The sequence below is a fragment of the Podarcis melisellensis genome (genome assembly GCF_964234715.1).
Source record: "Podarcis melisellensis genome assembly, chromosome: 9".
NCBI lineage: Eukaryota > Metazoa > Chordata > Lepidosauria > Squamata > Lacertidae > Podarcis > Podarcis melisellensis.
The window spans coordinates 10,143,788-10,170,103 of record NC_138541.1 but is presented as its reverse complement, the minus strand read 5'-3'; the positions used below and the strand labels follow the sequence as shown (position 1 = coordinate 10,170,103).

The window sequence follows — 26,316 nt, the reverse complement described above, 5'->3', positions numbered from 1 at the left end:
GGGTCAGCAACCTTTTTCAGCCATAGGCTGGTCCACCATCCCTCAGACCATGTGGTGGGCCAGACTATATTTTGAAGGAAAAAATGAATGAATTCCTATGCCCCATTCCAACGAAAGAAGAATGGCAGACAAAATTAATGGACTATGCAGAACTAGATAAAATAACAGGAAGGGTTTGAAACCTGCAGGAGATTTGCAAAAGATTGGAAAAAATATACAAACTATTTGAAGAGCAACTGTAATCAACAAATTACGTTAGTAGGACTACAAGAAGTTTTGTAAGGAAAAATATATGAAATATTGCAAAATAGAGAAAGATTAGAGATATGAGTTATGAGATTTAAAGGTAACAGTGAAAGTAAGAAATGTATATTACATGATTACATTGGAAAATTCTCAGATGTGATTGATGTGGCTCGAGTGGAGGCAGGGGAAACTAATAGCCCACTTCTTGTCCTGCATGTTTAAATTACTTGCGATACGGAGATAGGACCGCTCTATTCTTAGCAACTGTTGCTTGGCAGATGCAACACAGAGTGAGCCAAACTGCATGGTGAAATAAGAATCTATTGCAGTTGCTAGCAGGAGCTGGGCCAAAGTTTCTGTCATTGGCATGTGCCGTTATCTACAACCTCCCACTAATCTCCAGGTATGCAGCCTGCATCATGCAGCAGTGGCCCAAGCAACACTCTGAGTCAAGAGAGGCCTCTGCACCACAAACAAGGTTAACAGGTAGGCTACTACCTAGCTGAGAATGAGTGCTGTGTCCTCCATTCATACCAACACGTGTAGTTCAAAGGCTCACCTACTTCTGCTATCAGTGGCATCTGAGCCCGCCTAAAATTATGCAAGTATCTCTTTTACAGTGGTACCTCGGGTTACATACGCGTCAGGTTACATACGCTTCAGGTTACACACTCCGCTAACCCAGAAATAATGCTTCAGGTTAAGAACTTTGCTTCAGGATAAGAACAGAAATCGAGGTACCACTGTACTTCCAATAGAGATTTTTCTCGGAGAAGCCACGTTCTGCCATTCTACGTCTCTACCTCTCTTTCAAATCGGAACCAGTGAAGGCGGTGAAGGTCCTGTGTGAGTGTGTGGAGGCGGTTGGAGGATGGATGGCAGCTAATGGATTGAGCTTGAATCCTGACAAGACAGAAGTACTGTTTTTGCAGGACAAGAGGCGGGCAGATGTGGAGGACTCCCTTGTCCTGAATGGGGTAAGTGTGTCCCTGAAGGACCTGGTGCGCAGCCTGGGAGTCATTTTGGACTCACAGCTGTCCATGGAGGTGCAGGTCAATTCTGTGTCCAGGGCAGCTGTTTATCAGCTCCATCTGGTACACAGGCTGAGACCCTACCTGCCCGCGGAATGTCTCGCCAGAGTGGTGCATGCTCTGGTTATTTCTCGCTTGGACTACTGCAATGTGCTCTATGTAGGGCTAGCTTTGAAGGTGACCCGGAAACAACAACTAATCCAGAATGCGGCAGCTAGACTGGTGACTGGGAGCGGCCGCCAAGACCATATAACACCGGTCTTGAAAGACCTACACTGGCTCCCACTATGTTTCCGAGCACAATTCAAAGTGTTGGTGCTCACCTTTAAAGCCCTAAACGGCCTCGGTCCAGTATACCTGAAGGAGCATCTCCACCTCCATCGTTCTGCCAGGACACTGAGGTCCAGCGCCGAGGGCCTTCTGGTGGTTCCCTCGCTGCGAGAAGCCAAGTTACAGGGAACCAGGCAGAGGGCCTTCTCGGTAGTGGCACCCACCCTGTGGAACGCCCTCCCACCAGATGTCAAAGAGAAAAATAACTACCAAACTTTTAGAAGACAGCCCTATGTCTTCTGAAGGCAGCCCTATTTAGGGAAGCTTTTAATCTTTAATAGGTTATTGTATTTTAGTGCTTTGTTGGAAGCCACCCGGAGAGGCTGGGGAAACCCAGCCAGATGGGTGGGGTACAAACAATAAATTATTATTATTATTATTATTATTATTATTATTATTATTATTATTATTATTATAAATGGTTAAAAGGTAAAGGTAAAGGACCCCTGACAGTTAAGTCCAGTCACGAACGATTCTGGGATTGCGCCACTCATCTCGCTTTGCAGGCCGAGGGAGCCGACAATTGTCCGCAGACAGTTATTCTGGGTCATGTGGCCAACATGACTAAGCCACTTTTGGCGAAACCAGAGCAGCGCATGGAAATGCCGTTTACCTTCCCACCGGAGCCGATCCTATTTGCACTTTAACATGCTTTCGAACTGCTAGGTTGGCAGGAGCTGGGACCAAGCAATGGGAGCTCACCCCGTTGCGGGGATTCGAACCGCCGACCTTCCGATCAGCAAGCCCTATGCTCAGTGGTTTAGACTACAGCGCACATCACATAAACACAAACAGATGATAAGACACCCCTTAAGAGATGGCAAATCTTTTTATACCTGGAGGGGTTCTGCCCTGTGGAACACCCTCCCGTCAGATGTCAAAGAGATAAATAACTATACAAACATCAGTAGACATCTAAAGGCTGCTCTGTATCAGGAAGTTTTTTTATTGTGCGATGTTCTGCTGTGTCTTTGCATATTTGTCACAAGCCGCCCGCAGCGGCTGGGGCAACCCAGTCAGATGGCTGTGGTACAAAAAAGGAATTGTTATTTTTATGGGAAATGATACCTTAGCCCAGGGGTCAGCAAACTTTTTCAGCAGGGGGCCGGCCCACTGTCCCTCAGACCTTGTGGGGGGCCGGACTATATTGGGGAGGGGGAATGAACGAATTCCTATGCCCCACATATAACCCAGAGATGCATTTTAAATAAAAAAGACACATTCTACTCATATAAAAACACCAGGCAGGCCCACATATAACCCAGAGATGCATTTTAAATAAAAGCACACATTCTACTCATGTAAAAACATGCTGATTCCTGGACCGTCCACAGGCTGGATTTAGAAGGCGATTGGGCCGGATCCAGCCCTCCCCCCCCCCCCGCCTTAGTTTGCCTACCCATGCTCTAACCCTTCTCTCACAGGGCTTTGTGTTACACAATGTCACTCACTGTCCTAATACCCCTGCCCAATCAGGTCTGGGTTCAAGCAAGTGAGATAAGGGTAGAAGACTTTGGTGTTAACTCTCTCTATCCCCATGCCTCAAGGTTAAGGCAGGCTCTTAAAGGGACAGTGAGACAGATGGTGCAAGGAGTGCTTTCACCGCTCTACTTTTTTCTGAAGGACAAGGGAGGAGCATTTTGTGACACAGAAGGGAACTGAATGGTAATCCCCCTGACACAAGGGGGAATTAGAATCACAGGAGTTGGAAGGGGGGTCCCCAGACATCACCCAGCCCAACCAGCCCTGCAATGCAAGCATCTCAGCTAAAGCATCTGTGATTTTTGCAAATGACCTTGGTTAGGTCTGTGGCAGAACAGACTGAAAGAGCAAACAAATGTAAAAGGCAAAGGAAGACTTAAGAGAGAGAGGGGGTAAAAAAAACCCCCACAGAACAACAATACATTTATTGGGACCAACCTAAATGTCATTCAGTGAGTGGCAAGCTTTTGAGTTCTGCAGAAGCCTTGGTCAAGCAAAGTGTTACGCAAATGGGAAATAAACAAGGGAAGTACAGAATTTGATTGTAGCCAGGAGGTGGTTGTTGTTTAGTCGTTTAGTCGTGTCCAACTCTTCATGACCCCCTGGACCAGAGCATGCCAGGCACTCCTGTCTTCCACTGCCTCCCACAGTTTGGTCAAACTCATGCAGGTAGCTTCGAGAACACTGTCCAACCATCTCGTCCTCTATCGTCCCCTTCTCCTTGTGCTCTCCATCTTTCCCAACATCAGGGTCTTTTCCAGGGAGTCTTCCCTTCTCATGAGGTGGCCAAAGTATTGGAGCCTCAGCTTCACGATCTGTCCTTCCAGTGAGCCATGAGGTTAGCTTGCAGGAAAACCTCTAGAAAAAATGGGTCTTTCAATCTCACTGGGCTGCCATTGCTGTTGTTTATAATAGCAATACCCTGTCCCCTTTAAACACCAGCCTGCCAGACATTAAGCAGGTGTGAAGCTTTTCTGAATGGCTTTGTAAACCTTGTCAGCAAGCGACATGACTGCTACATAGCAGCAAGCCTTGTTGCTTGCCTGACTGGCAAGGGAGAAAAAGAAAATAAATGGGAATCTTCAGCACTGCTTTTCTGTCTGGGATGGTAAAAGTCTGCCTTTTTTTGTCTGAAGCAGCTTCCTGGTCTGAAACTGAACTGGTGCACAGTATTCGCAACTCCCATTGTTCTAGGCACATTTTGCAGCAGGGAATTTCATTAGTGTGAGTAGTTTCTGAGCTCTGGGCTCAGTACTGTGCCTAAGATTTCAGATTAAAACTGCAGAGTGGAAGGAAAGGAGGACCGTTTTCTGCCTCCCCACTTCCAGCTACTCTCTGAAGACTGGAAAAGAGACCCTCTTAAGAATATTAGACCATGTGAAAAACGAACATGAATTTGAGCTGCAATTCATTCATTTCCAGCTTTGTATTCTTGTTATAAAAAAGTGTACCTAGACATTGTGTTGTTGAGCCCATAACCTAGGTTAAAGGAGCCATTTAGCTCCTAGCTTTCATATTTCAGTTTTTAACACTGCAGTGGTACAGTCCCTGCGGACAGGCTGTACCATCTCAATAAATGCTTGTGAGAAGAGACAAGAATTTTATATAAAAAAAAATATTGTGCAACTTCTCAGTTTGTTTTACTCTTTCTCTCTTCCCCCTCTAGTAAATTTGATTCAACACCTTTAAGGACTATGATTCATCAGTTTAAAAAAGAGAAACAAGATCCTTGCCCAAAGGTTTACAATCTACTAAGCATGAGGCAACAGAAAAAGCTGAAGAGGTGAGAACGAGATGTTAAAATTAGCTCCCAGCAAAAGAAAAGCAAACCTGGAAAACCCAAGGATAAAAAGGAGAAGCAACATGCATTTCCAGAGGCAGGGAATCTGAAAGAACGTGCAATAAGGGAAAGCAGAGGAGGAACAAGAAAGCAGCAGGAAGTAACACAAGATTTAGTAAGAAGATGAGAGCATAATCCCCAAAGCTAAGCCCACTAAGCAGTTCCCTTGGACAAAAGGAATATGGGAGGGGGTGTCTCCGGCCAATGCCTCCATCTGAGACAGGAGCGGGGAACCTTTGGTCCTCCAGGTGTTGATGAACTACAACTCCCATCAGCCCTAGCAAGCATGGTCAATGGCCAGGGATGGTGGGAGTTTTAGTTCAGCAACATCTGGAAAGTCAAGAGTTCTGCACCCTTAACCTAAAGCTTCTTGCCTGCTCCTTTAAAACTGGAGATGCCGGGAATGAAATTCAGGGCTTTCTGCTCTGCCACTGAGCTGTGGCTCCACCAAATGCAGCCACCTCCGTCTGGAAACTTAGAAGTGCTTCCAGACAACCTGTTTACCATGCGTTCATCCTGATCTGGTTGTGGGAAGGTGAGACAACGGTTGCGTCAAGCAAATGTGATCACACAGTTTACAGTGTGTTTCTTTCCAACACTTCTGTATGGCAAAAAGTCTGACCTTACAGGAAATCAGGTTTGCTGCACAAGAACTTCAAATAAAATTTTAATTGTGCAGCCTTGCATTTGCCAGTATGTGATTGAACTCCACCCCAAAACAGCAAGTCTGGAAGCACCCTTGATTTTTTAGTTGCCGCTATATTAAAAGATATTCCCAGGATAATGAATCCCTTCGGTTTCCTGGCAAATAAGGTTTTGTGAATATATAGAATCAGCAAGACTTACAGCAGTGGTAAGAGGCCAATCAGACCAAAATCTGATAGAAGAGTGGACTTTTAAGAAGAAATGGGTATAAGATGAGATAGTCAAAAATAATATTGATAAAACAGCGGAAAGAAGAAAAGAAACGAAGGAAGCCACATATAGGTGGAGGGAAGTCAAAATTTATGTCTGTATGTTTAGTTTGTATGTTTGTTTTCTTTTTTGTAATCTAAGTTGAGAGGTGTATGTATCTATGTATAATAAGTTTGTTTAGTGTTCTGGTTTGTAAGTGTTGCATTTATCAATAAAACTTTTTTGGGGTTTTTTTAAGAATCCCATCGGTTTCCAAATTCCACAAATGCAGTGTAATCCTCTGGGAGTTTGTGATGCATACAGCTCTTCTGAGATAGCTTTGTGGGAGGGATATTTTTTTAAAAAAAATAATCCAGAAAATGCAGCGTTTTGCCTTTTTCACTGTAATAAAGATCCCTCCTTCCCCTGTAAGCAAGAACTGCATGGGGCATGCAGTTAGACCAGGTTCATCGTTGTCATTAGCACAGGACGTGTTTCTGCTTCACCAGGTACAGCAAGGAAAGATGGGACAGAGGAGAAGCCAAAATCCTGCCTTGCACAGAAGCATATCAAACTAATCCCGCAAGCTCCTAGCTTTGCATGTGGGTGTGTCTCTTACGTGGTCTCTCTGTTTGATTAGATCTGACCTCAATTCCTCACACGGGCAGCTACGCAGAGTTGCTGCTTTGCCTCTGTGCGAATTCAAGAAGGGAACCGAACGTGGAATTTCTCTTAATTGTGGGGTGGGGCGAAGAGTACGTGAGTGGGAGGGGATTCTGTTCTCCACTAATTTGGCACCGGGCGGAGAGATCTTTGAGAAAATGAACTCTGTTTTTGCAGGAGTCCTAATAATCCTTCCTCTGCGCTGGGGGATTACCGGGTACTTAGAGAGACACTCACATGCACATTTTTTAGCCTGTGCCAAGCGTGTTTTGTGTCCACAGGAGCCAGGCTTCATTCTGCTCTTTCGCTGGGAGTGAATAGGCATTCCAAGCCATTTAAATGCAGCCACAGACCTTCTACCCTAAGCTTTTCACCCTTTTAAAGCACTCTGAATTGCCGGTTTGGGTTTTTTTGTTTAATTCTGTTTGCAGTGGAGGCTCTCTACATTTGCTTCCAGCATTATGTGGCGCTCCCCCCTCCATCCTCCCCTCTTTTTGCTCTGTCTGAGTGCATCGCTGTCCCGCCGCAACCTCTGGCCCTGGACCCTCGATCAGAACATACAGTCACAACTGTGGGTGCATCTTTACTTTCCAGGTGTCTGCACATGAGCCCTGAAATTAGCCTGTCACCCATAAATTGGGAGGTCAGCAACTAACTGCCTTAAGGTCAAATACACCCTAGACCAGGGGTCTCTAAACTAAGGCCCGCAGCCCAGGTAAAGCCAGAGGGACTCGTTTATCTGGCCTGCGCCGCCCCCCGCCACCGCCGCCCACTCTTACCTGTGCTGCGCAGCTGCCAACTTCCAGGTAGGAGGAGCACCGGAAATAACTTGTTCACATGCACAAGCGTTATTTGCGCACGCGCATGCGTTATTTCCAGTGCACATCTGGGTTGGAGGAGGCCTGTGCAAATGCACACAAGCTATTTCTGGTGCTCCTCCAACCCGGAAGTGCGCCGGAAATAGCGTGTGTGCACACGTATGGGCACGCGCTCTCCTGCTCTCCGGCCTGCCACATGATCGGCGCTGGAGACACTGGCCCGAGGCGCGGTAAGTTTGCTGACCCCTGACTTAGACATATTGACTTCTAAGCTAGCTCACCAACCTGCTTTGCCTCCCAACAGAGACACCTATTTGAAGAGCAACTGTAATCAACAAATTACGCTAGCAGGACTACAAGAAGTTTTGTAAGGAGAACTATATGAAACGTTGCAAAACCGAGAAAGATTAGAGATATTAGTTATGAGATTTAAATGTAATAGTGAAAGGAAGAAATTTATATTAACTGATAACATTAGAAAATTTTCAGATGTGAGTAATGGAAGTCAAAAAAATTGTATAAGATGTAAAAGTATGTTTAATTATTGTTGAAAATGATATGTTAAAAAACTAATAAAAATTATAAAAAAAGGAAAGAGGCAGGAAATGTTTATAGGAAGGCACTCCTAAAACACACACACATTGAATATCTCTTCCTTGCATGCAACTGAACAGATGTGTATTGTGCACACACAGTCCCTCGCCACATGGTGTGCTTGGTTGGTAGAAGAGCAAAACGCAGACGAAACAGGGGGAAACCAACCATTCCAAAAGCCTAGCAAATATATGGATGTAGAAAGAACAGGAGACGCAGGCCTGGACAGGCGCTAGTTAGCAGACCTGTTTATTTGATCCTTGTGCCTCCCTTCCAAGACTTTTGTGGCAGGAGAGGGGCAGAGAAGCAGGTGACAAATGTGTGAGGAGGATGCTCAAAGCAACAGGAATGCAGAGGTCAAGAAGGATGAATAGGGTGGGGGAAAGGCTTAGGTAAAGGTAAAGGGACCCCTGACCATTAGGTCCAGTCGTGACCAACTCTGGGGTTGCGGCGCTCATCTTGGCCGAGGGAGCCAGTGTACAGCTTCCGGGTCATGTGGCCAGCATGACTAAGCCGCTTCTGGCGAACCAGAGCAGCACACGGAAACGGCGTTTACCTTCCCGCCAGAGTGGTACCTATTTATCTACTTGCACTTTGATGTGCTTTTGAACTGCTAGGTGGGCTGGGACCGAGCAACGGGAGCTCACCCCGTCGCAGGGAATCGAACCACGACCTTCTGATCGGCAATTCCTAGGCTCTGTGGTTTAACCCACAGCGCCACCCACGTCCTCAGGGGAAAGGCTTACCTCCCCGCTAAAAAAGACTGTGCCCGAGTTCCAAATATATAGATGCTTTTGGAGCAGTGGGTCAATCTATTTGCGGGCCGCTGCTGCAGGAATTAAAAATGGCCAGACAAATATTCCAAACCTTAAACTCAGTGAGATGCAGAACATTGGAGAGGAAAGCATTAAGAGAAACAAAACCCAAGAGCGATTAAAATTGTTTGCCAAGGTGACTCAGTGTGCTCCCCTGCCAAGCTTGAGTCTAAAAAAAGAAAGTTGGGATGGCGTATGTGCCAAGGACTAATGTATCTGGCAGCTGATGCTTCAATGTTAGAAATTATTTTTAAAGTTTTAAATGATGGCATGAAATCTTCTCTCTCTTTTTAGGCTAGGGATCCCTTTGTCTGCAGACTGATCACAGGGTTGTTATGTACATAATATAACTCATTATCAAATCCAAACTCTTCTTCTTCTGCAGTGCTGGTTATTTTACTTTGATGTCATCTAACTCTTTCCTCTACAACTCTTCTTCAAGAGTTCTCACGTATGCATAATCTCTAATTACAGTAAAACTGGAGGTGATGAGTGTTTTATTGGTGTGGGGTTAACGGAGGGTGGGTGTGGAGGAGAGGAGATTTATCAGCTGCCTGAAGTTAATGGCCCCTAACCCATCTCCTCCCAGGCAACTGCTAAATTCTGGGATGCAAAAGGAATCTCAAGCCATGCTAATTTTAATCCCCACCCACCCACATATTTTTGAGACAACTACTGAAATCCTCAATCAAAAACAACTCATTGACTCTCACCATTTTAAATGCATGCTAAAACACACTTCGCTGTGTTGTGTATTCTCCAAAACAGCAAAAGTTCCAAGGATCCTCAGCCATTACAGAGTCTGAGATGAACACATAATTATAGCAAGAAACTGGAACCAAGTCAATCGTAATTTAATGGTAGAATGGCACAGAGAAATATGAATGGTTGTCTCAATGGAGAAATTAACCCAACAAATAATAAGAACGAATCCAACCCAAAAAAAGAACACTTTTCATGTCAAATTGTATTGTTTTGTAGCTTATGTGGCCCAAAAGGAAAACAACTGGAGTCAACCAGAGATTCATGCTTCATTACAGAAGAATGTCTTGGGTTAACTCTTTGACAGCTTTAGAAATCTGTGTTTGTCTATTTTTTGTCTTACAAATTTACAATTATTATTATTTTATAAGCAAGTTTAATTTTAAAAAATAATACTGCATGCTGGTGAGGGGTCGCTAAGGGGGAATGAAAGGGAAAACCCTGTATACACACGCATTTTTTTTCTGCAATGGGGATTGTGGTCCACAATACAAGAAGGAAGTGCATGTATCCTGCATAAGTAACAGATGGGGAAAACCCACCCCCAGCGCAAGTTTCACCTCAGCTATAAACTCATCCAGCAACTACAGGCAACCCATTATTCTCTTAGCCCTCCCTGCCACCCCGATTGCAATGTGCAACCTAAACTTGCAGGGCTGCCATAAAATGTTACTGAGATAATAATATAATAAAAAACAGATCAAGGATCAAGTGTTGCTATAATTGCTATATAGGACTACAGTTATCAGTGGTGACTGGCGACCATTGGAACTGGCGGGACAGAAGCCAGAGAGACCACAGGAAGGTAGAGCCAGAGCTAATGACACACAGAGCGGTTTCTACTGACTAGCGTTCTCTAAAAAGTGCGAAAGAAGTTATACATTACATTACTTGGTCCAACAAAGGTCCGTATAGTTAAAGCTAAGGTTTTCCCAGTAGTGATGTATGGAAGTGAGAGCTGGACCATAAAGAAGGCTGATCACTGAAGAATTGATGCTTTTGAATTATGGTGCTGGAGGAGACTTTTGAGAGTCCCATGGACTGCAAGAAGATCAAACCTCTCCATTCTGAAGGAAATCAGCCCTGAGTGCTCACTGGAAGGACAGATCCTGAAGCTGAGGCTCCAATACTCTGGCCACCTCATGAGAAGAGAAGGCTCCCTGGAAAAGACCCTGATGTTGGGAAAGATGGAGGGCACAAGGAGAAGGGGACAACAGAGGACGAGATGGTTGGACAGTGTTCTTGAAGCTACCAGCATGAGTTTGACCAAACTGCGGGAGGCAGTGGAAGTCAGGAGTGCCTGGCATGCTCTGGTCCACGGGGTCACAAAGAGTCGGACACGACTAAACAACAACACTTGGTCCATAGGTTTGCATCTGACCATCACAGAACTCTAGGCATTAGAAGGTATAGCAAATGAATATATCAAACAGATGGGATTCCCATTTTTCAATTCCAGCAGTGGCTTTTTTTTTTTTGAACCGACCTTAGTTTTAGCATCATAGATTTTGTCTTTCCATACTAAAGTGTCATTTACAAAACACAGGGAAAAAAGACTATGAAAAATTGATTTCTGCAGACCGAAGGGGGGAAATTGCTCAGAACTTCTTAACTACTGCTGCCATGATGCAGGAACCTATCTCTCAAAAGAAGGAGCTCAAACTCCCAGTTTTGCTCTGCCAGGTTGAAAAGCCTAAGAATTTGCCCTGTCCCTTTACTCCCCTTCAAAAATAATGAATTACTGTATAGCGTTCTGGGCTAGCAGGGCATGAATGGCTTAAGCTAGATGGGTTTGTTGGGCAGAATTTCATGTTCCTTTTACTACAAGGAAGGTGGTTGTTGTAACTATAAGAATTGACATAAAGGAGCTAATTTTAGAAGGCACAGGAGGAGGGGCAGGAGCTGTTGGTTCTAATTTCCACCAAGTTCTAGCAAAGTGGAAAGTATTGGAAGAAAAATTAGCAGAATTCTCAGCAATGGGACAAAGAAGCACAACTCATCAGAACCACCACAGGTCATAAAAGTGAAAAAAAAACCCCATTTGGTTTTGATTCCCCATTGTCAGAAATCAGGGAGGTGGTAATCACATTTTCACACATTCATCACACACCCAAGTTTGCCTCCACTTTCTCCTACTGTCCTTGAGGGTAAGAACTCTGCTGAAAAACCCACTAGGCGTCATGTGTGCTGATGGCTCTCTACAAACCATGTTGTACCATGTGGCTTCTTTGCAGAACACTTACTTGCAATGCACACGCACATCTGCAAGCTTCAGAAATGTTAGGAATGGAACTATCTGCCCCTGAACTGTTGCCAGGATGTTACCATCCATTGCCCAAGCAGGGTCAAATAGCAACAATTTTGGGGGATGGTTAGAAGCTGCTTGCAAACCAGATCCCTGTCCATGTTGCAAGGAGGCCATGGACTAATAATAATAATAATAATAATAATAATAATAATAATAATAATTTATTATTTATACCCTGCCCATCTGGCTGGGCTTCCCCAGCCGCTCTGGGCAGCTTCCAACAAAATATTAAAATAAAGTAATGCATCAAACATTAAAAGCTTCCCTAAACAGGGCTGCCTTCAGATGTCTTCTAAAAGTCAGGTAGTTGTTTATCTCTTTGACATCTGGTGGGAGGGCGTTCCACAGGGCGGGTGCCACTACCGAGAAGGCCCTCTGCCTGGTTCCCTGTAACTTGGCTTCTTGCAGTGGGGGAACCGCCAGAAGGCCCTCGGAACTGGACCTCAGTGTCCGGGCAGAACGATGGGGCTGGAGACGCTCCTTCAGATTCAGTGAAGCTGAATGCTGGAAGATTCAGGACAGATTTTTAAAAAAGGACTTCTGCACACAGTGCATAGCTAAACCATGGGAGGCAGTGATGGCCACCAACTTGGATGGCTTTAAAAGAGGATTAGGCGGATTCACAGAGCAGCAGGAAGCTATCGAAGGCTACTAGCCATGAAGGCTATTCTCTGGCTCCAGGGTTGGAGGCAGCGATGCTTCTGAAAACCATCTGCTGGAAACCACTGGAGGGGAGGGTGCTCTTGTGCTCAAATCCTGCTCGCTGGTTTCCCCCAGGCATCTGGTTGGCCACGGTGAGAGCAGGATGCTGGACAAGATGGGCTGCTGGCCTGATTCAACAAGCTTTACTTACATTCTTATGCTAAATGTTAGTTCTCCAACTGCACCCCAGAAAGCAGATATATAAGCAGTGCCGTCTTAAGCATATACGGTGCCATGGTGCAAAGGTCCCTCCAGCGCCCCCCCCCAGCAACTCCAAAACAAGGGAGGGGGTGGTGGAAAATGTCCTCTGCCTCCCCCACCGCCAGCATGGTGGCGGCGATCAAGCAGGACAACGTGCTGGTGGACATGTTTTCTGGCCTCAGGGCGCCCGGGAAAGCCGTGCATCGCCTTTCGCCAGGAAGCAGGATGAAATATACTCCGAGTCGCAAGGTGATTTCATGCTCTTTATTCACCTCATAGTGGTGAGGAGGAATGAATGCAAGTCCCCCCAAAGTATCTGCTTTATATACCGTATTTTTTGCTCTATAAGACTCACTTTTTCCCTCCTAAAAAGTAAGGGGAATTTTGTGTGCGTCTTATGGAGCGAATGCAGACTGCACAGCTATCCCAGAAGCCAGAACAGCAAGATGGATTGCTGCTTTCACTGCGCAGCGATCCCTCTTGCTATACTTGCTTCTGAGATTCAGAATATTTTTTTTCTTGTTTTCCTCCTCCAAAAACTAGGCGCGTCTTGTGGTCTGGTGCGTCTTATAGAGAGAAAAATACAGTACATTATTTACACAATGGGCTGCACATGATTGGCTAATTCCGGAATTCTACTGTAAACCAATCAGGTTGTGGATTCACTTCCATCTGGAGCATGATTGGGTGGTTCCTGCTAACCAATCATACTGCTGCATTGTTCTAGGACCAATCAGACTGCTGCAGTTTGGATCCTATTCAACTCAGTACATAACACCGGAGGAGGACGACGACTGGGAGCAGGGCCGTCTTTAGCAGATACAGAGGCCTCTGCAGGGATCGCTCTCCTCCTGAGGAGGCTTGGAAAGGAAGCTGCATGCCTGCTAGCCATATAGTTGGCGGGGCGCAGCTGGTGGGCATGCAGGCAAAGGGGAGGCCGCCGCCAAAGCCGCGCAGCTCCCCCACTCACTAGGGCGCCCCTGAGAGGCCAGCGCCCTGGCGCAACGAACCACTAAGATCAATGGGAAAGACGGCTCTGTATATAAGGTGCCCCCCCCCTTCTGCTAGACTTTTTTTATAATAATTTTTATTAAGGATTTTACATTACAAAAAATAAAAAAACAGAAAAAAGAAAAAATATCCAACAAAAATTGTTAAAAACAGTCAATCTTTTCATCTCCTTATTTTTCATTTACTTGTTTCTCGGACCTCCTCATACCACCCTTTTTTGTATTCCAAATCAAATTATTAATTCAGCAATTTCTTTCCCTCTTTTTGCTACCCAGATCTTATTCTTAAATTATTACAATCTTAGATTTTTACTTATATAAACCCATTTTTTTCATATTCTTTTAACCCATCACAGCTAGAAACCACTTAGTTCCAATCCAACATTATTCTAAAATTCCTTAATTTTACAATATCTCTGTAAATAGTCTTTAAATTTCTTCCAATCTTTCTCCACTGACTCTTCTCCCTGGTCTCGAATCCTGCCAGTCATTTCCGCCAATTCCATATAGTCCATCACTTTCATCTGCCCCCCTTCTGCTAGTCTTCCCTTGTTGTGGGGAATACGCCTGCAAAGTAAGTTGGGCGTGGTAGTCGAGGACAGGAGAAGAGAAAGATCACACTTCTTACTTGGCTTCTTTTCAAACTTTCTCATCCCTCATAGCTGCCAGCAGCACTTAGAACCCTTCCCCCTCATTGCAACCTGCCAGCCAAATCCTATTAAGCAGCCATCACTGTCAGTGTTTATTTCTAGTAAAAGAGCAAGGCCGGTTTCTTAATAAAGTGAGAGGCAAAGCCTGCAAGGAGAGACGCAGGGTGGACACGAAGAAGATGACCAGGACTCATTAATTAGCAGCAGCCCTGCAAAACACCGACAGGAACAAGACCCTAAACTCCGCTAAGCCACTTAAGATGCTAAAGCTCTTTGTAAACTACCTGGGCTGCTCTGCAGGTTGGATCCAGGTTTTATTTATTCGTTTTGCTAGATCAGGGCCCCAGTGAGATGGGGTAAGACTCCACCAAATCCAGGCAACCAGTTCAGGACATGGGGTGGCTCCAGGCAGGCCGAGGGTAAAAAGTCCCAAAATATTGAGGTAGTGCAATACGTCTCAACTAGCAGGAGACCACAACCCGGGAAAACAAGATTGAGGCAAAAGCCAAAATCCCAGCAGAGCAAGACATAGTGAGCAGGGCAGGAAAGCAAAGGAACAAGCAGGAACAAACAGGTCTAAGGGGTTGGCCTGGGTTCCCCAAACCATGACTAAGCCGCATGAACCAGCGAGGGAAAATCGCAGCATCATGCTGCAAAGACTTGGTTTGCCTTAGTGGCAGTATTGTGCAAAGCAGGTCCACGAGCAGAAGCTTGTGTTTATCACAATGGTGGGGAGCCCTTTTCAGCAGTGGGGTGGGGTGGGAACCATAGCTGTCAACTGTCCCTTATTTGGCGGGAAAGTCCCTTATCCCAGCGCCGTGTCCCACTGCTGTCCCTTATTGATGATGTCCCTTAAATTTCCCGGGTTTCAAAGGAAGCAGCTCCTCTCGCTCCCTCCCTGCCGGCAGGGAGGAGGGAGGCTCCAACTGTGTTGCTTGGCTGCGTTGCTCACCCAATAAGGAGTCTAAGAACGACTGGGGGGGTGGAGCTTGCATGCGTTGTGCCGATCAAATCGGCCGCGTTGCCTGGGGACTCGCCTTTGCTCAGCGCTTCCCAGCGAAGAGGTGACTGTGGTTTTCCTTGCTGCATCCCCTTTGCCGGGTTGCTGCGCTGTGGGAACCACCATTTGAGGCTTCGTTTGGCTGCTGGCTGGGCTTTCTGCCTTTGGCTTGGAGGGGCTCAGAAGTTGAACATACCAGTGCTTGGGAAATCCCTTATTTTGGCTGCTGATCCCTTATTTTCGAGGCTGCTGGTCCCTTATTTTCAAATCTGTAAGTTGACAGCTATGGGGGTGGGACCATTCCTTTTTCTAGGCTACCCTTTCAGGAGCAACATGCAAGTGCTAGGCAGGGCCAGAGAAAAAGAAGGTGGAGCAATGAAGCCACATTTTAGCTCTGTTCTACAGTAGGCTCAGTTCTACACATTACACAACCCCCTATCTACCCCCCACCCAGGCAAACAAGGGGCATCACCAGAGAACTTGCAAAAACACTCATGGAGGGCGCAAAGGAAAGCTGGGGAAGATGTCTGGCTGTGGAGAACCCTGCTGGCCAGGTGAGCATGAGGATCCGCATCCTTGGTTTATTAGATTACTTGAGAACTCGCAGGAACGAAGATATTGGAGATATTCTTCAGAAGTCCAGACTACGGGGAACCCAGAAAAATTAATAATTAGCAATTTGGACTGTAATTTGGTTGTTGTTTTTTATTTTAGTTTTTAAAAATTGGATTATGATGTGGCTGTTTTTGTTGGATTGTTTTTGTTGATTGGCTGTTTTTATTGGAAATTCAATAAAAATGATTTTAAAAAAAAGATTGCTTGAGAACTCACAGTCCCTTCCAGTTTTTCAAAAGGGAACCTTTGCCAAGCTTTTGGAATCATCCAGATTATTTCGATTTAACCTAGTAGATAATTGATAAATTAGTTCGAAGGAAGATTTTAAAGGTCTTTTATAATGCTGGGTTTTTTTAAATTCTCGTGGGCTTTTTTGAGTGTTTGTTCAGCTTTATTGTCAGTCACCCCGAAGCTGGGGTACACAGACATAAAATAATAAACTAAAAACTTGCAAGTTGCTAGTTAAAATAGAGCGGGGAAGGAAAGACATATAATGTGTTGCTTTTGGGATGTTTGTTTATTGAATTCATATCCCGTCCTTCCTCCCGAAGGAGCCCAGGGCAGCAAACACCATGACAATCAAGGAAAGACAAAGTTGCAGAAACAAAAATTGCTACTTCTCCTTATCCTATTGCAAAGCCAATTGTAGCATTTATGAGCACAATACCCTTCAGGTCTTTATAATGATACACAAGGCCCTCAATAACTTCAGGCAGCAGGTTATGTTCAAGTTTCATCAACCTACAATAAGGAAGGCTGAATCCTATATGCAATCTTACTAAGCTCCATCGCCTGCATTGGGGCATGCTTCCCAGTACACTAATACCTTGGTTGTCAAACGGAATCCGTTCCAGAAGTCCGTTCGACTTCTGAAAACGTTCGACAACCAAGGCGCAGCTTCCCTGAACTCAACTGGGAGCCGTGGAAGCCCCGTCAGATGTTTGGCTTCCAAAGAACGTTCACAAACCGGAACACTGACTTCCAGGTTTGTGGCGTTTGGGAGCCATAACGTTCAACTTGCAAGGCGTTCAATGTTAGGATATTTCCGTTCCACCTTAAAAAGGGAGCAGGTTTTTGTGTGTCACAAGCCTGCGTACTTCCAGCTCACAGGAAGTAGCTTTACATATAAGCAAGCTTATATCTAGGATATCTAGGATATATAATATCCTAACATTCAGCTTCCAAGGTATGACTGTATATATGTAGAGCAGTGGTTCCCAACCTTTTTTTGGAGATGCCCCAACTAAGCATCTCTAAAATCCTGATGCCCCCTCCACAAGACATATAATTCTTATTATTCAAAAAGTGAACGCCTATTTTCGTGGAGGAAGCCTAAAAGGCCATGAACTTGGTCTAAACAGGTTTCCAAAGAACATGGCATCCATGAAAGTGTGTGTGTGTGTGTGTGTGTGTGTGTGTAAACACACCATATTTTTCCGTGTATCAGATGAGGTTTTTTGACTCAAAAATCACGCCAAAAAACTGGGGTTGTCCAATACACGGATAGTGGCATGGGGGGGGGAGAAGCTGTGCGCCACCAGCCAGTTCGCTGGCAGGAGTGCAACTCCCCCAATGCCACTGCGCATGGTGGGTGCTCCTTGGGTTGATTCCCATGCGTGACGGCATCAGGGGAGGTTGCGCTCCAGGAGCGCAACCTCCCCCGATACCGCTGCATGCAGTGGGCGCTCTCTGGATTGTTCCCCGTGTGGTGACGGCGGCATCAGAGTGCAATGGCTGGTGGGAGCGCAAATTCCCTCGATGCCGCTGCGCGCAGGAAACGATCTCGGAAGTGTTTCCTGCCCCCAGCTGCGTGGGGGAGAGAGGCTCAACAACATTGGGCCATTTCCCCTCTTTTTCCTAAAATGGAGTCTCCCCAAAATAGGGGGGGTCTTATACATGGGGGCATCCTATAGACGGAAAAATATGGTATACAGTGGTACCTCGTGTTAAGTACTTAATTCGTTCCGGAGGTCCGTTCTTAACCTGAAGCACCACTTTAGCTAATGGGGCCTCCGGCTGCCACTGCACCACCAGAACACGATTTCTGTTCTCATGTTGAAGCAAAGTTATTAACCTGAAGCACTATTTCTGGGTTAGCGGAGTCTGTAACCTGAAGCGTATGTAACCTGAAGCATATGTAACCTGAGGTACCACTGTATTTATATTCAGTATACGAGGCCCCTAGAACCATAAAGAATGCATAAAATTCACTGCTAATAACACATTCTCAAATTGCCCCCTTTAAAAATCAAATTGCCCCCCCCCCCGTGTGTGCCGCATGTTGGGAACCACGGGTGTAGAGGCTGATTTACAAATTTACAAATGCAGACACAAAATATAATGCACACATTCGGCATTTGGGAACTCTTTCCTGCCTTCCTTCCTAACCTGTTGAAGCACCTTCTCCTTCCTAGGCACCTTCCCACCTCCTGTCCCTGCCCAAAACATTAGCTGCAGCCTCCTCTTTGTGCTCCCAGAACCATGTTGTAGTCCATGATCTCCGTCACCCTCCAAAAAATGCTTCTTTTCCTGGCATAGCTAACTGCTTGGCACCCTCTGTAGTTTTGCTACTTGGGAGAAACATCCCATCAGTCCAAACAGATTGGAGCGGCAACTCCCTCATTTCACACTCGCACACAAACACACTCCCCCCCATTCTCCCCAGTGGGTTGAAATATTAGAAAATTTGTAGATTATGACAAGTGCTTACTGTAATCACGACACAGACATATGCAACTAACAGAGTCATCTAAATGAATCAAAAGGAGGAAATGTCAGGGGAAACAAAAGCAAAGGTATTCAATCACATCTGAGCAAAACTGTATCTCATTAGCCAGCCTTTCATGTGCAAATCCACTGGAAAGTATTTTAATTAAAAGCTTAATCTCGACATTCTTCCCCCGCACAGCCCTTGTTAAAACAATTGCAGGCCGTTGTGTGCACACTGTGTGTGCACGAACCCAGTGTGCGCCAAGGAAATCGAAAACCTATGTTTACATTTATTTAAATCGAACTAATTTGCCTAAATTGCATTAATTTGCTCTGCTAGCCAGGCTGGAGTTTGTGGAAAATCGGAATATTTGGCAAGAAGCAAGAAAGGAACAGTGCAGGAACTCAGTGGCTGAGCGCATGCCCTGCATTTAGAAGGGTCTTGAGCTGGCTCCCCAACGCTGCCAGATAAACTGATGTCAAGTAGCAGCTGATGGCAAAGATGGCTGCCAGAGACCTTAAAGCGGTGGCTCTCAAAGGAAGTTGCAGGAGAGGGTGGCAAGGGTGGCAGGAAGATTCAACAACAATCAAAGGAACCTTTAAGCATTTCAGTAAAGTGTAGCACCAAAATAATGTTTAGTATCAAACACAGTGTCAAAATAATGTGTGTATACAACCAGAAACAGTATCCACACTTCTCTTCAAGAGCATTGGCTATTCCAAGAAAATTATGTGTCTATGGTTATTTTTGTAATTTGTGTGTAATTTGGTATTTGTGTTTCTTTGTGTGTGTTTTTCTTGTTGTATAAATAAATAAATAAAAAATTTAAAAGAGCATTGGCTATTCTTCTACAATTCTCCATGATACAGTGGTACTTCGGTTTTTGAACGCCGAAAACCCGGAACTAAACGCTTCCGTTTTCAAACGTGCCTCGGAAGTCGAACTTCCTGTTTGAGTTTTCTGCACGCTTTGAGGCTTCCGTATTGAGTTTTTGGTTTTCGGACTTTTCCGAAGTTGAATGGTCTTCCGGAAGGGATTACGTTTGAAAACCACTGTGTATTGTTGTGAACAGAGATTTTCAATTCTGACAAACATGGGAGATCAGAAAAATGGCAGAAACAGCTTGGACAAGCTTGTAAACCAGGGTTGGAGAAACTTGTTTGGCCCTAGAGCCACATCCCCTTCTCAATGAGCTTCCGAAGTGGGCTGGGCTATTGGCAAAAGTGGGCAGAGCAACCAATATAAACATTATCTTTGTCCAGCAGGCTTCTACACACACACACACTTGCATCTGTCTCTAGCCTCCATCCAGACAAGCAAGTCCTTATAACTTCAAGGACACATAGAATCATAGAATCCAGCCAGATCCATGGGCTGCAAAGCAAACCAGAGAACGGTGTGGCCTAAGGGAATGTTCCAAGGGCCAGGCAGAGAGGCATGGAGGGCCGCATTCAGATCCCATTTCTGGGGTTCTCCCCCCACAACACCTGTTGTAAAGCTTTCAGTAGGCAGATGACACATTAATTGCAACTCAGAAGCAGCATTGTTTGCACTGATTGCCAAATGCTAACAAATGAGTTTAATCTCAGACTATTTTGTTGGAAACTTAATGGTCTAATCATGCAGAGTTTGCTGTTCTTAGGCTTAATTCAGAGGTGGACAACCTGTAGGCTGAAGGCTGTACGCTGTATGGATGGCAAGGGTGGGAGACCAGGAAAGGGGGCGGTGGAAGCAGAGAGATGTTCTAACATGGACAGTAAAAACAACATAGAACTTCATATCGGGAAGAAATCTCTTGAAATCAATCCCAAAACACTTTGATACACTCCCATTACAAACTGTCAGACCATTGAACTTGGAACTGGGAGATCAGACTTCACATTAGCTACTCAGCCACAAATTCACTAGATGGGTTTTGGCCAAAACAAAGCCTCAGTTTCCCACCTGAATAAACTATTCATGAATAAACTACATTGTATTCAATGGGTCTTACTCTGAGGAACGTGGAGTTTGGACAGCTGCATAACTCTTTCTTATCTGAATCCGTGCAATTTGTAAGTGCCTCACTTTGCGTGGGCTGGGATTCTTCATCCCCTGGACCGCCTTGCGAGGTAGATCAGGCAGAGATCTACTGCTATTCCCATACCTCATAAATGAACAGAGATTTCAACCAGTCTCCCACATCAAAGCCCGCCACTCTAAGTGAGAGGGTGGTATCTTTCCTTTTTTTTCTTTTACAGTCTCCTTGTGTTTCCCTGCGGTTTTCCCTACAGTGATCTAGGGAAACAGCACCACAGACCTCACCTTGTGTAACGTTCAGTCCCCCACACCCCTCCTATTATCCAGGCCCTCCCCCAAAATGAGGGTTGGACTAGATCACCCACAGGGTCCCTTTAAACTTCACAGTTCTCTGCACTGCCTCTGCCACTTGCTGCAGGCATGCTAGCCAGTGAATCACTAACAAAACTTCCTAACCTACATCCCCCACCCCAGAAAAATGATCTCCTGGCCTCATTCTGCCCTTTTAGCAGCATCAGAATGACTACCCCTAGCTAATTAAATGCATTCCTCCTGGCTTTTTTTTTTTTAAAAAAATGCTGTCATTATTGCATCAGTTGCAAATGCACTGCAAAAAAAATAAATGGGGTATGGTATACATTCAATCTGTGTCCTCTAATTAAATACATTAGCAGGGTGGGCAGTTTGAATTGCTTCCCCTCCCTCCCCCAAAAAAGGGTGCTTTGATGAAGCCTCCAAGAGAAATCCGATAGAATTTCACTCTCATCTGCTAGCAATTCACCGGCGTTGGAAACTCTAAGGACCTCTACAGGTTTATATGTCTGATTTATTATCCCTGCACATGAAAGCAAAGAAGCCATGCTCGCAAGACGCTCGGGGTAGGATGAATCACTCAGCCTAGCAAGGTGCATTCCTCTCCCTCGCTCACCGTGGCGGAAGAAAAAGTGTTTCTTGGAAAGTATTTCTACCAGAGATATTTTTATTTTAAAAAACCCAAAAATGCAAAATACACACGTGCGCACAAACACGAGTAAAATGCCGCAAGTCCTTCCCTTTGCCACGCATTGCATTCTAAATCCTGTTCAAACGAGAAAGGGGCGCCCGCCCCCCATTTTTTAAAAATGAAAGGAATGCGGGAAGAAAGAAGGAAAAGCGAAAGTTGAAAAGGAGGGAAGGAAGAAACTGTGCTGAGAGACAGAGAGAGAGGAATGGAGGGAGCGTGGAGAGGGGGAGGCAGAAAAGATGGGCGAGAAGGTGAAGAAGCGAGGGAGAAAAAGAGTGAAGGAGGAAGGGACCCGCGCGAAGGGAAAGGAGGAGCGATGGAGAGAGGGAAGCGGCTTTTTCCTCCTCCTCCTCCTCTCCCTTTCTCCCTCCCCTCCTCCAGCTCCAGCGGGAGCCGCGTCCCTAACCAGCCCAGCCCCGGCGGCGGCGGCGCAGCCACTTACCGCTCCGGCCGGCCGTGGCCCGTCGGCGTGCCGGTCCCCGAGGGCTGCACATGGGCCGCCTCTTGTCAGCAGCCGCCCAAGTTCAACGGCTTCCCCGGCATCACCCCGCGAGGAGGGGGAGAGAGAGGAGCCCCCGGCGCCTGCAACAATAGCCGGCGCAGCGCCTCAGCAGCTCCCGGGTCGGCGCGCCCTCGGAGCGCGCAGCAGACGCCGCCGCCGCCGCATCGCTTCTCCTGCCCGGGCTGGAGCCGCGGAAAGGGGAGGGGGCTTGGCGGCAGGGGGCGGGGAGAGAAGGCGGAGGGGCTGGGCGCCGCAGAGCCAGGCCTTGCCCCCGGGGAGGGACGCAGGGGAAGGAGGGCGGACCTCGGCTCGCGCCCTCGACGGGTCTGCGGGGAGAGGAGGCAACGCGAGCGCGCGGCTGCTCGGCTCGGCCAGTCCTCCCTCCCTCCCTCCTCCCAGGTAATCCCTCCTCGGGCGGTAATCCCGTCCCGATTGGCTCCCGCCGGACGGATTTACATGTCAATGCCCCCCCCCCGCCCCACAAGTTGGCGAAGGGATCGGGAATCCGGGCAGAGGCGGGGGAGAAGCGCGGCTGCGGGCGCGCTGCGCAAAAGCGCACCGACCCTCCGCCACGTGGGTTGGGGGTGGGTGTGTTGGGGGAGGATCGGGGGCGCGCCAGAAATTCCCTGCGAGGATCGGAGCCCAGCACGCGCGGGAAGGTTTCGAGGAGGGAACGCGCATGTGGGAACGGAGTTTCAGTTTGCACGTGTTTCCCAGCAAGCGAGGCTGGGCGGTGTCACCCGTGGCGCAGCAGGGAAGGCTCGTCCGCCACCAGAAACGTACGTGGGACAAGGAGCAAAACGGAACGCGTGACTTATCTCCCGGTTTCTCCTGACAGGAGGTCATGGCAAGACACGTGAATACACCTTGCACCTTGGCAGCCTGCACAACAGCGGGGCAAGGCAGGAGCTGCGCGGGTTGTCCCTCCAGGGAGATCAGAGCCTTGAAGAAGCAAACAACCTGGAGGAACTTGGGGCCATATTTACACCATACATTTCAAGCACTAAGATGCCACTTTAAACAGTCATGGCTTCTGCCAAATAGTTATGTGAGCTGTAGTTGAAGGGTGCTGAGCAGTGCTTAGAAAGAAAAGATGCTAGTACTCACTGTGAAATTGTTACAGTAAGGGCCACAATTTTAAAATTTGGGGGGGAAAGCTTGCACTACTACGTACCTTTGAGTACCCCCAGGGGGGATACTCACTGGTGCTGAGAAGAATAGTAGTTTGGATTTGATATCCCGCTTTATCACTACCCGAAGGAGTCTCAAAGCGGCTAACATTATCCTTTCCCTTCCTCCCCCACAACAAACACTCTGTGAGGTGAGTGGGGCTGAGAGACTTCAGAGAAGCATGACTGGCCCAAGGTCACCCAGCAGCTGCATGTGGAGGAGCGGAGACCCGAACCCGGTTCACCAGATTACAAGTCTACCGCTCTTAACCACTACACCACACTGGCTCAAAGAATTGTTAGATGACACCTGATTTCCCCTCCCAGAGCTACAATTCCCTGTGAAGAAGAATGGTCAAACCACTCCAAGAATTGTAGCTCTGTGTGAGGAATAGGGGTATTTAAAAGCTCTCAGCACCCTTAACCAACTACATCTCCCAGGAATCTTTGGGGGAAACCGTAACTGTTTCAAGGGTATAGTGTTTTAATTGTGGTATGAGAGCCTTGGTAACAAGATCTCACTTCCTTGACGTGACTTGCACGATAACAGCAAGGATGGTGTATTTCACCAGGATATGCCGGGTGAGATGTTGCTTTGTGACAACTTAAGAAAAGTTTTGCTGGGTGGAATCAAAGTCCTATGTCGTCCAGCCTTCTGTTTCCACAATGGCCAACTAGATAGCCATGGGAAACCCACAAGCAGTACTCTCTCATCTGTAATCCCCAGCAACTGATATTCAGAGACCTCTGATAAAATAACCATCATGACTAGGAGTCATTGATCAGCCTTATCCCCCCATGAATTTGTCTAACCCCTTTTAAAGCCACCCAAAGTATGGATGGTGGTATAGGAACACAGGTGGCGCTGTGGGTTAAACCATAGAGCCTAGGGCTTGCTGATCAGAAGGTTGGCTGTTCGAATCCACATGACGGGGTGAGTTCCCGTTGCTCGGTCCCTGCTCCTGCCAACCTAGCAGTTCGAAAGCACAAAGTGCAAGTAGATTCCAGTTCCACAATATCACTTGGAAGTGCTACAATGAGAATTATGCACACTATTCCAAGTGTGGAAGCACCACAGATTTATACTAATGCATTAAGATATTGACAGGTTTATTTTGATCCGTTTCCTAATGACCCCCAGCATGGAGCTTGCCTTGTTTGCAGCAGCCAAACGTTGAGTGACTGCCGTCTGATTACCAGCCCCAAAGGTTCCCACCCCAATAAATCTGCATGTTTCTAATGTACCACAAAACACTTGGGCTGCGATCCAGCACTTTTAAACACCACTAATTTCAATACGGAGAGTTTTAAGCATATGCTTAATGGTTCTGTTGAAAACCAATGGTATCTTTACTGCTCAGCTTTGCCCAGATCACACCCTTTACCGTTTTAGTCACAGCATTACACCAGCTTACTATGGTAAGAATGAGGCCTGCTAGGGTAGCTCAGTAGGTAGTACTCTTAATTTCAGGATTGTGGGTTTGAGCCCCACACTAGGCAAAAGGGCGAGAATGACCCCTGTGGTTCCAACTCTTCAATTCTAGGATTCTATTAATCTTTCAAGGATCAATGCAGCTGATCTGAGATCTAAGGATGAAGGTTGGTCTACAAATTTAATAAATAACAGTATCTACAATCTCCCTTGGGTACAGATGGCAATTATCCAGGGGTAAAATTAATTTATCCTGATGGAGCATCTCCACCCCCATCATTCAGCCCTGGCAATGAGGTCCAGCTCCGAGGGCCTTCTGCTGGTTCCCTCATTGCAAGGTTACAGGGAACCAGGCAGAGGGCCTTCTCAGTAGTGGCGCCCACCCTGTGGAATGCCCTCCCATCAAATGCCAACAAAATAAGCAACTATCTGACTTTTAGAAGACATCTGGAGACAGCCCTGTTAGATGGGTGGCATATAAATAATAAATTATTATTATTATTATTATAAAGTAAATACTGTAAAAATAAAAAAGCAATGTGTAATGTATGCAAGTCAGGAAAAAAAGCTTTTTTCAGCAGCAAAAATCAGTTTGTCTCCCTGCCTTAATTTTTAAACACCGACTTAGCATTCAGGCTCGACAAGTGCTGCAAGTTTTCACTGAATCAGCACAGGGTAGGGGAGTGGAAAACAAACTTCCTATAATATTATGGTGAGTTTTAGCTTTTGGTACAGCAATTGCTCCCCTGAATTCTCCTGCAAAAGTTGAGCTCAAAGTGTTTTTGAGTGTCCACAGTTCTCGAGGATGTAGAGTAAGCCGCAATGCCAAAATACAGAGCAGGAAGAACCTGTGTCCCTCCAGATGTTGCTGGACTCCAGCTCCCATTGTCCCCAACCAGCGCCGGATTTACGTATAAGCTAAACTATAGCTTAGGGCCCCACTCTCTTGGGGGCCCCAAAAAATTCAAAGGGAGAAAAACCTGGATGTACATTTCCAAAATATAAGATAAAAACAAATAAAATAAAAGCTACATACAGCAACCGTGTTTTGTGTTGTGTAGGCTCCTATGATGTAAGTAATGGGCCCCCATGCATATATTCAACACCAAAAACAGCAACAATTTGTTGTTGACAACGGACAGCTGGACATATAAAGGGCCCCATTACCTTCAGTAGCTTAGGGCCTCATCAAACCTAAATCCAGCCCTGTCCCCAACCACTGGCCCTGCTGGCTGGGGCTGATGGGAGTTGAAGTCAGAAGCAACTGAGGGCCATTGGTTCCGCACCCCTAAGGTAGAGGCCTCAGTCCTCAGCTTTCCCCAAAGGACACATGTTTCTGTGTTAAAAACTTCAGCTACTTTTTCGACATCCGAAAGGTATCTTTTGAAATCTGGGGTGGGTGTGCATGTAAATCCTTATGCCTATCTTCCAAGCCAGCCAGGGCCACACAGACGCAACCCAGCAGGTCAACTGGAGCATTGATTCTTGGAGGTAAAAAGTTCACCGCTCGTAAAAAGCTC

The 26,316-nt window shown here is 46.4% G+C and overlaps 1 protein-coding gene and 1 long non-coding RNA gene across 6 annotated transcripts in view; both read right to left on the bottom strand.

The window, feature by feature from the left end:
* The window catches only part of LOC309377872, a 239,761-nt gene that overhangs the window by 69,074 nt on the left and 144,371 nt on the right, over positions 1 to 26,316 (bottom strand). The gene's annotated exons all lie outside the window — the stretch shown is intronic.
* Positions 1 to 26,316, bottom strand: part of SHROOM3 (shroom family member 3) — a 222,781-nt gene that overhangs the window by 69,074 nt on the left and 127,391 nt on the right. Inside the window, exon 1 of one of the 5 annotated variants that reach the window (XM_081924745.1) lies at positions 22,136 to 22,378. The exons of the other annotated variants lie outside the window; for them this stretch is intronic. The gene's annotated coding sequence lies outside the window, so the exon portion shown is untranslated. Of the gene's footprint in view, positions 1 to 22,135; positions 22,379 to 26,316 lie in introns of those variants that run through there. 5 annotated transcript variants of the gene reach the window in all.